The following is a 7,614-nucleotide window of genomic DNA, read 5'->3' on the forward strand; positions in this document are numbered from 1 at the left end:
TATATGTGCCCATGAAAGGGAAGCCAGTTTCTCAAAATTAATTCGGAGACCGCCGTCACAGCGTTTCTAATAACGCACCGTGAAGTTTCGGTTCATTAAACTCAAGGATTTAAAACAAAATCTGTTTTTGCGTATCATATCTTTGGTACACTTCAGCCACGGCTTGAGTTCTCTTTATTATAAACAGTAAGTTCAGCACTTGGCAATACTGCCGTGCGACACAACGGGTCGGCACGAAGGAGGCCTCAAACAGGAAGTTTGCTCAGTCCTTTTCCTAGTACTCACGACTCACATTATCCTATCCACTGCTAGCGAACAAAGAGGTAAAAATCGGCCGGACGTACTACACGCATTCATGATGATGTTATCGAACGCATTAATGTCTACGTACACATGCGGTGCATTTTCTCATTCTTGTCTGCTAAGTTCCCGCACTGTGCACATCGTCGCGAGTCTGCTGCAGCCCTGTTGCGTCCCTCATGTTCTTTCTAATGGAACGTAATACGAAGTCACGGAAAATCAGAAATGATCTTTGTGATATCTTACGCAATAGTGAGAACCGGATGAGACCGAACTCGATGCAAGTTCACTTAAAGGAGCCAGCATTCACTCTCAAATAGAAATTCGCGAACCTACACGACGACAACGCAAAAAACGCCACGGTGAAGCAGCCGAATGCGCTTGTTCGACTAAGCCACCATCGCAGTCCTCACAAACATATAGCACCTCATTGCGTTCTTCGCGGTTTTGATTGCCGGTCTCAAGACGGCAATTTTGAGCCCTTGCGCATATCATCGCGGACGGGCGGCAAAAGCACTAAGCAGGCGCTCGAGAAAACTACGGGGAACGCATGGAACGTAGTGTGATGAAAGGGTGGCATAAATACGGTTGGCGTGTAGGACGCGCTGGTGCAATCAGGGCAAGGTTCCTGTGGTGGGAAGAGATAAGACTCTAGCATGTAGTGTGCCCCTATAGTTGGAGCCATGTCTGTAAGACTGAATCATGTACCTTTTTTAATATAATCCTTTTTCCCATCTCTTAACATTCGCTCGGAACCCCTCTTTCCCCTGGCACCTAGCAGGGCATCATCCATGGAACATTTCGTGGCCGCACGGACCCCCGACTTTCACAACGCCGCTCAGTTTGCGCTGAAGCGTCACTACGCTCGCTGCTGCTGTCGCGATTCTTGACGCCAGCGTTTTGACAACGAGTGTCCGCAGTCATCGAGTGTGAAGTCATGTGAGTTGTTCAAGTTTGCCTGCGCGTGCTGACACCATGCAATTATTTAGTTAGTAATCGAATGTTTACAAGGGGGGCGTTCAACTCCGGCGGCTGCTGCGTATGGTGCGGCCGCGTAGGCAGTGTAGGCGTTTAGGCGCACCGAGGGCCGATAGCGTCGTGTGATTTATAGCACCTATACCTTTGCGCGTCACCCGCTTTCACGAATGGAAACGTCACTTTAACTTATTTGTTTATATTGTTCTTTATCGCTTATAAAGCTACGAATAATTTACATTTACATTATTAAATCCGATGCATTTCTTGGCGAACATTTGCCACTTTGACAGTATCTATCTATCTATCTATCTATCTATCTATCTATCTATCTATCTATCTATCTATCTATCTATCTATCTATCTATCTATCTATCTATCTATCTATCTATCTATCTATATATCTGTCTGTCTGTCTGTTTGTCTATCTATCTATCTATCTATCTATCTATCTATCTATCTATCTATCTATCTATCTATCTATCTATCTATCTATCTATCTATCTATCTATCTATCTATCTATCTATCTATCTATCTATCTATCTATCTATCTATCTATCTATCTATCTATCTATCTATCTATAGTTGCAGTTCACTGCGTGCGGCGATGCGGCGAGCTCCAAGCAGATGCTGTTGAAGGTCGCCGAAACCCCGTCCCCGTAACAGGTACCAGCCAATAACACTATCTATCAACACGCCTACGTCTTGGTGCTCTCATGGTCGTTTCGTTAACTTAGCATGTACCTAAATTGGCATAGTATGACAAGTGTGTGTGACGAATATGAATGATCGGTCATCACATGAATTTCGTGAAGTGCGTATCAAGTAAGTCATGAAACAGCCGCCTACATCTTGGTGTTCTCAGGGTCGTTTTGTTAACTTGGCAGGCTCCCCGTACACTGCTTCGCATAAGCCGGCTGATCCTCCAGGGCGTGGGATCTGCCGGCCTTTAGCGGAGGCAGTCAGTCAAAGGCAAAGAGCACATACGAGCGAGATCGCTGTTTGAGCTGCAACATCGAAAAGCGGGCCGATGTCTTCCACCTAGATTTAGGAGTGCACTGTCTTTACAAAGCACCGACGCAAGCTTATAGGCAGCCTACCTGCAGCCCTCCGTCGCGCAAATTTTCAGCAACGGAAGAGATCAAAAGGGGAGCAACAGCACAGAAAGGGTATACTGGACCGCCGCAGTATTTGTCTGCGGCGACGTCATTGCCGGCGCTATTTTGACTTGCCTTGTACCAGTTCCCTTTCTCTCTCCAATTTTTTGCAAGAGCATCACCACCAAGAGGACGAGTCATAGCCACTTATTGTAAATTCATCATTTGCAACAACCCGGGATAGCAGGCAACGAAATCTTCGATTTAAAAATCACGTTGCAGAAGCACATGTCAGTGCTAACGACTAACAAAACGCTAATGAACGGCAATGAAGGAAATGCTAACGATTCTTGAAAAAAAGAAAAAGAAAGACTTCTAAAAACGTAGAACATTTATTAAGGATGAGAACATCGTCACTTCCATGCAGAGGTGTTTTCCCTGACGCGATTCTCCACAGACTGTCACGTAGACCCTCGCACGGCTCTGAGGATACGAGCCCCTCAGGGGGACGACCAACTCGGCCGCGTGTGTTGTGTGTGCCCGAAGCGGACGCTCATTCGGTCTCCACTGGGAGCGAGACAGAGCGCCGCAAGGAGAAAGCCCAGAGTAGAAGGAAAGCATTTATTAGACGGCTACGTTGGCGTTGACTGTATCGGCGTGATGCGCATGAGACGAAGCTCCCACAAATCAACGGTGCCACACCGTATCAGAGAACGCTGTAACACGCCGCTATACCATATGATCAAAATTATCTGTTTTTCTAATAAAGAGCCCTCTCTCTCTCTCTCTCTATACGATATGATAGCTCTCGACGACTGTGCTACCAGGGCAGCGTTCCTTCAGCTCGGCACCGCCTCCGAGGACGACCTCACGACCTGGCGCAGTATGACCGCGCGCGTGAAGTGAGCAGCATCTCTATGGCAGCCTTCAGAACAGGGAACACCCGCCTCGTGTTAGTAATATTAAATCAATGTTGAGATAACCTTTGTAGATACCTCGCATAATGTCCTTAATTCAAATATACGCTTTAATTAGAGGCACGATTGTGAACGAAAGGCACTCATATTTTCCCCAATCCAGGTCATTTGTGGGCTAATTGAGAATTATAGGCTGTATCGGTTATCTCGAAGCTCAATGTTTACCTGGTTCTATCGCTTGTTATCGAAAAGTGTCAATCTGCCGCATGTAGTAAGGTAAGTTCATGCAAGCGTCGATGTATGTGCGGCTTCCTTGTGAAAACGTCTGCAGGTCCGTCTTAGGAAGCACAAGTTGGCCACTAGTCACCTTGATACAGCTTGAATAGGCTAGAAGCAGCTAGAGCTATGTCAAGCGATAGTTCAGATACCTTTAGTTTGGTTGGATAGGAGTGATGTCTCAAGCCACACGCTTGAAGTCACTGTGAAGACAATTGTTTAGAAAACGTGTTGAAATTTTGAACGCATTGCTAGGGAGGGTCCAGGGAAGGCTTAATGAATTAGAGGGGGGGGGGGGGGGGGGCTCCGCAATGCATAAAGTGAACAGAGGGGCGGTGGGTGACACGGTAAATTTTGTTAGTGCAGAAGTTCCCTGCACGCGTCAAAGAAGGTAAGAGAATAATTACTTCATTAGGCATATGAAACCCCTTGTAGCGCAATCAGAACCACCAATGGAGCGCGCGGAAAACGAATGTTCTTAGATTTGGTACGCACGTTTCGAAGAGCGCACGTTCGCCGGTTCAAATATGGCGCCACATTGATAGTATGTTGCGAATTCCAGCCGGCAAAGGGGGCAAGTCGCAAGTAAAAAAATATGTGTTCCGTTAAAAAAAAAGGCTGTATATCAACGTTGTTTTACAGTGGAAATATGTAAGCATGAGAAAACATTACAAGGATACATTTAAGCACAGCGCTGGTGGCGCAGGTGGCACTGCATGCAACAGTGCCGCTTCGCGTTTTTTTTTTACAGATTTCGAAACTTTCGGCAGCGGTGGCGGCAGGTCGCGCTGTTTGTTCACTTGCTTGAATTGATGCCAAATTTTTTAGTAGAGAACTTCGGGTCGTGCTTGGAGGAACGGCAGCAACACCACTGTATTTTGGTTTTGTAATTGGTTTTATTATATGATAGAAGAGTTCTGGAAATCATGTTGCACGATTTGAACGGCATGAACGTCAGTTAGCGTCTAAAATTGGCGTTCATGCAGTTATTCACGGAGGCTGTTTCAGACTGAGACTTCTTTAGGTTTCTTAGCAGCATTCTTTTTCTATTGCTTCTTTGCAAGGACTTGAATATGTACACACTTTGAAGCTACGAAGAGAGCTGTGCAATTTTGTTGCCGACTCGATATGCGGTTGCGATACTATATTCATCACTGCGCGTGCACTGTAAGGAAACATTATCGGGTAGCACTCGCAGACTACGACTACAGAGGAAAAATAAGTGAGGCCGCAGAAATATCGCAAGAAAGTGGCCTCAACACCATTCGTTGACCTCCCAAGGCGGAAAAAAAATTGCTAGTGGCTCCGCTTGAGCTCATGAAAGTGCGCCCACTACACTATTAGGCGTGAAGGCAATGGAAATAATACCAACGGCAGGCAGCAGGCAAGTGCGGTCGCCGAAGGTAATGGCCGCCTGCCGTTGAGGACTCCTTTGTGCAATAATGACAGTAAAGAGTAGCAGTTTATGATGCTGTTTCAAGGGAAGCCACAAGGCAGTAAACAAAATCAGCAGCAGCTTAAGCATACAAGAGCAACATTTCATTAAAGTTGAACCTTTAAGGTGGTCAAAAAATCTGACGGGCAGTGCGTGCTAAAATTAAGCTTTCCCGGTAAGCAGAAATGGTACGCCTCCTGTTCAAGATATGGCTCCAGGTCCCACAACGAGCTCTTTGTGATCGGTCAGCCACAGTTCAGCTGTAATTCGTATTCGTACCTTTTGCAAGTACCACAAATAGTGCGTGTGCGTGTGCGTGCGTGTGTGTGTGTGTGACAATAACAAACCTTTCCGAGCCATGATTTAAGCAAAGTACGTCTTTTAGAACAACTCATTAATATAAATATTCAAGAGGGCATTGTGACTGTGACACAACATTGTGACACAATACAGTGGTCCCTTCTGACTCTGAAAATCAAACTATTTACAGGCACGGTGCTCGAACCATGAGGATAACTGAAAGAAATGAGTGGACTGCAATGCATTATGTGCACTTAGGCTGAACTGCTGCACTTGAGTAAGCTGTAACATAGTTTCTTAAAAATAAAAGAGAATAATGAAAAGTCGCTTTTCCTGCTGCACATACGTAGCGGCAGATGTCGTACTTTGTATGAAAGCCTCCAATAATGTTTCATTATCAACTTTGGTACACATTAAAGTTAGTTAGTGCTGATGCCATTTTATCCATATATATGCTAATACTTGCAAGAGCTTAAGGAAAAGATTGTTCTCTTGTAGATTACAAGGAGCAGCTTATAATGAGTGGGAGAATACATAGAGCACAAATACATTTCTTTATATCCATTCGGATAACTATTCCGGTACTGGTGCCATGTATCGGCAAAAAGTATTTTGTTTCACTCTACTTATTACTTCTTTAAATGAGTATCAATTTGGTGTATGTGCAATACTAGAGTGACTTAAAATCAGGGCTTGACAACAACTCATCTAGTTGGGAATTAACATGGCACAAGAAAGACACTGACCATACTGAAAGTGAAACTTTCCCTGTTGCAGTTGCATTTCGTGTGCTTTTGTAGTGACATGTAAAATAGGAATTCAACCTTGCAGGTTGGTCATTAGAGCTAACTATAGTACCTGCGAAGCTGAAAGAAGCCTCGACATCGAATGTCTACACCACAGCGACATCAGTGCTTACCAAGGTGGCTACTAACCGTAAATGAAAGGAGCATTTACCAGCTCGCTTGTAGAGGTCTAGAGTACAGATTACAAAAGGCGGCTGCTAGCTGTGGCCTTAGCAAGATCAAGCTGGAAGGTAGACGCCTGCTAGCTCTGTTGGCAAGTCTCTAGGAAAGTTGCTGGAATAATTCCTGCCTGATTGAACGCGAATGTTAATATTGATGACGGATTTTGTATTCAGGGCCAGCGTTGGATCTATATCAGAACGGCAAAGCGGATATTCGCGCCACGTATCAAAAGCCACGTAGAAAAAAGCCGCCTTTTCTGCACGCAAGAGTAAAACTCATGTATCGCTAATACCTGACGAACCTCGTTCTTTAATCTGAAAGGCCTCTAACAATTCACGCGCCGTGGTGCCCCTTTTTCTTTCCAAGAATCCGTATCTTGTCCAGTCGTGGCTCACATTGATATGAATTCCAATGTGTAGGCAAATCTTCTCCGTCTTTACCATTTAAAGATAGCGCATGTTCCCGCGCACGCTCATTTACGCAACGCCCAGTCTGGCCCACATATGTCTTGCCACAAGATAGCAGGATCGCAGATTCGACTCCGGTGGCATACCTTATGTACGGCTTGACGTGCTTTTCACTGCAACCACGTTTCTTACTACCATCAGAAAGTATGTGTGGGCACATAGATGGGCGAGCTTGCGTGGCGCATATAGTGCGACTGGCACCCAATGTCTGCAACCTTCTTTAACTTGGGGGTAACGCGACGCATACGAAGTCTCCGGCCTCACAATTCTCTGCGCTTGCTAAGCCCTTCTATTGCGTACGTCGCTCTTGAATTTTTGGAGGAGAGACTCGGCAGCGACACCAAGGAGCGAGTAGGAAAACCCAGTCGATCCATTTGATTCTGAAAGCTTGCCTGCATTGCGGGAGGACACGACCGTACAAGAGCCGACTCGAGGCAGAGTTTAGCTATGGCCATCTTATCAGTCTTAGAATGCGCCGACTCATATGACAACAATTCCTTTGTTGTCTGAGTCAAGTAAAGCCAGTAGGCATGGCCCTTCTGCATGGTGATGTCGACATTAGAAAATTGCTAAGAATTGTGGGAAGGTGACTCGTAAATAAAGACCATTCCCTTGCCGAGACAGCAGAAAGTCGCTAAAGGTTTGCCTTGAGTGTTCTGATATGAGGAAACTGAATGTTGTTTTAAAAGAATTTGAAAATCGGCATATTTAAACACCTTCATTACCTCCGCCCCAATAAGATGCTGGTGCAAAGCACGATTTATAGTAGATAAAAAGCAATTTGCGAGGCACAGGAACCAAAAGAAATGCCTTGTCATTGGGCATAACAATAGTCATTAAAATTGAGGAATGTGACTTTAAAATGAAACTTGAGATAA

The sequence above is a fragment of the Dermacentor andersoni genome, chromosome 4 (genome assembly GCF_023375885.2).
Source record: "Dermacentor andersoni chromosome 4, qqDerAnde1_hic_scaffold, whole genome shotgun sequence".
Lineage (NCBI taxonomy): Eukaryota > Metazoa > Arthropoda > Arachnida > Ixodida > Ixodidae > Dermacentor > Dermacentor andersoni.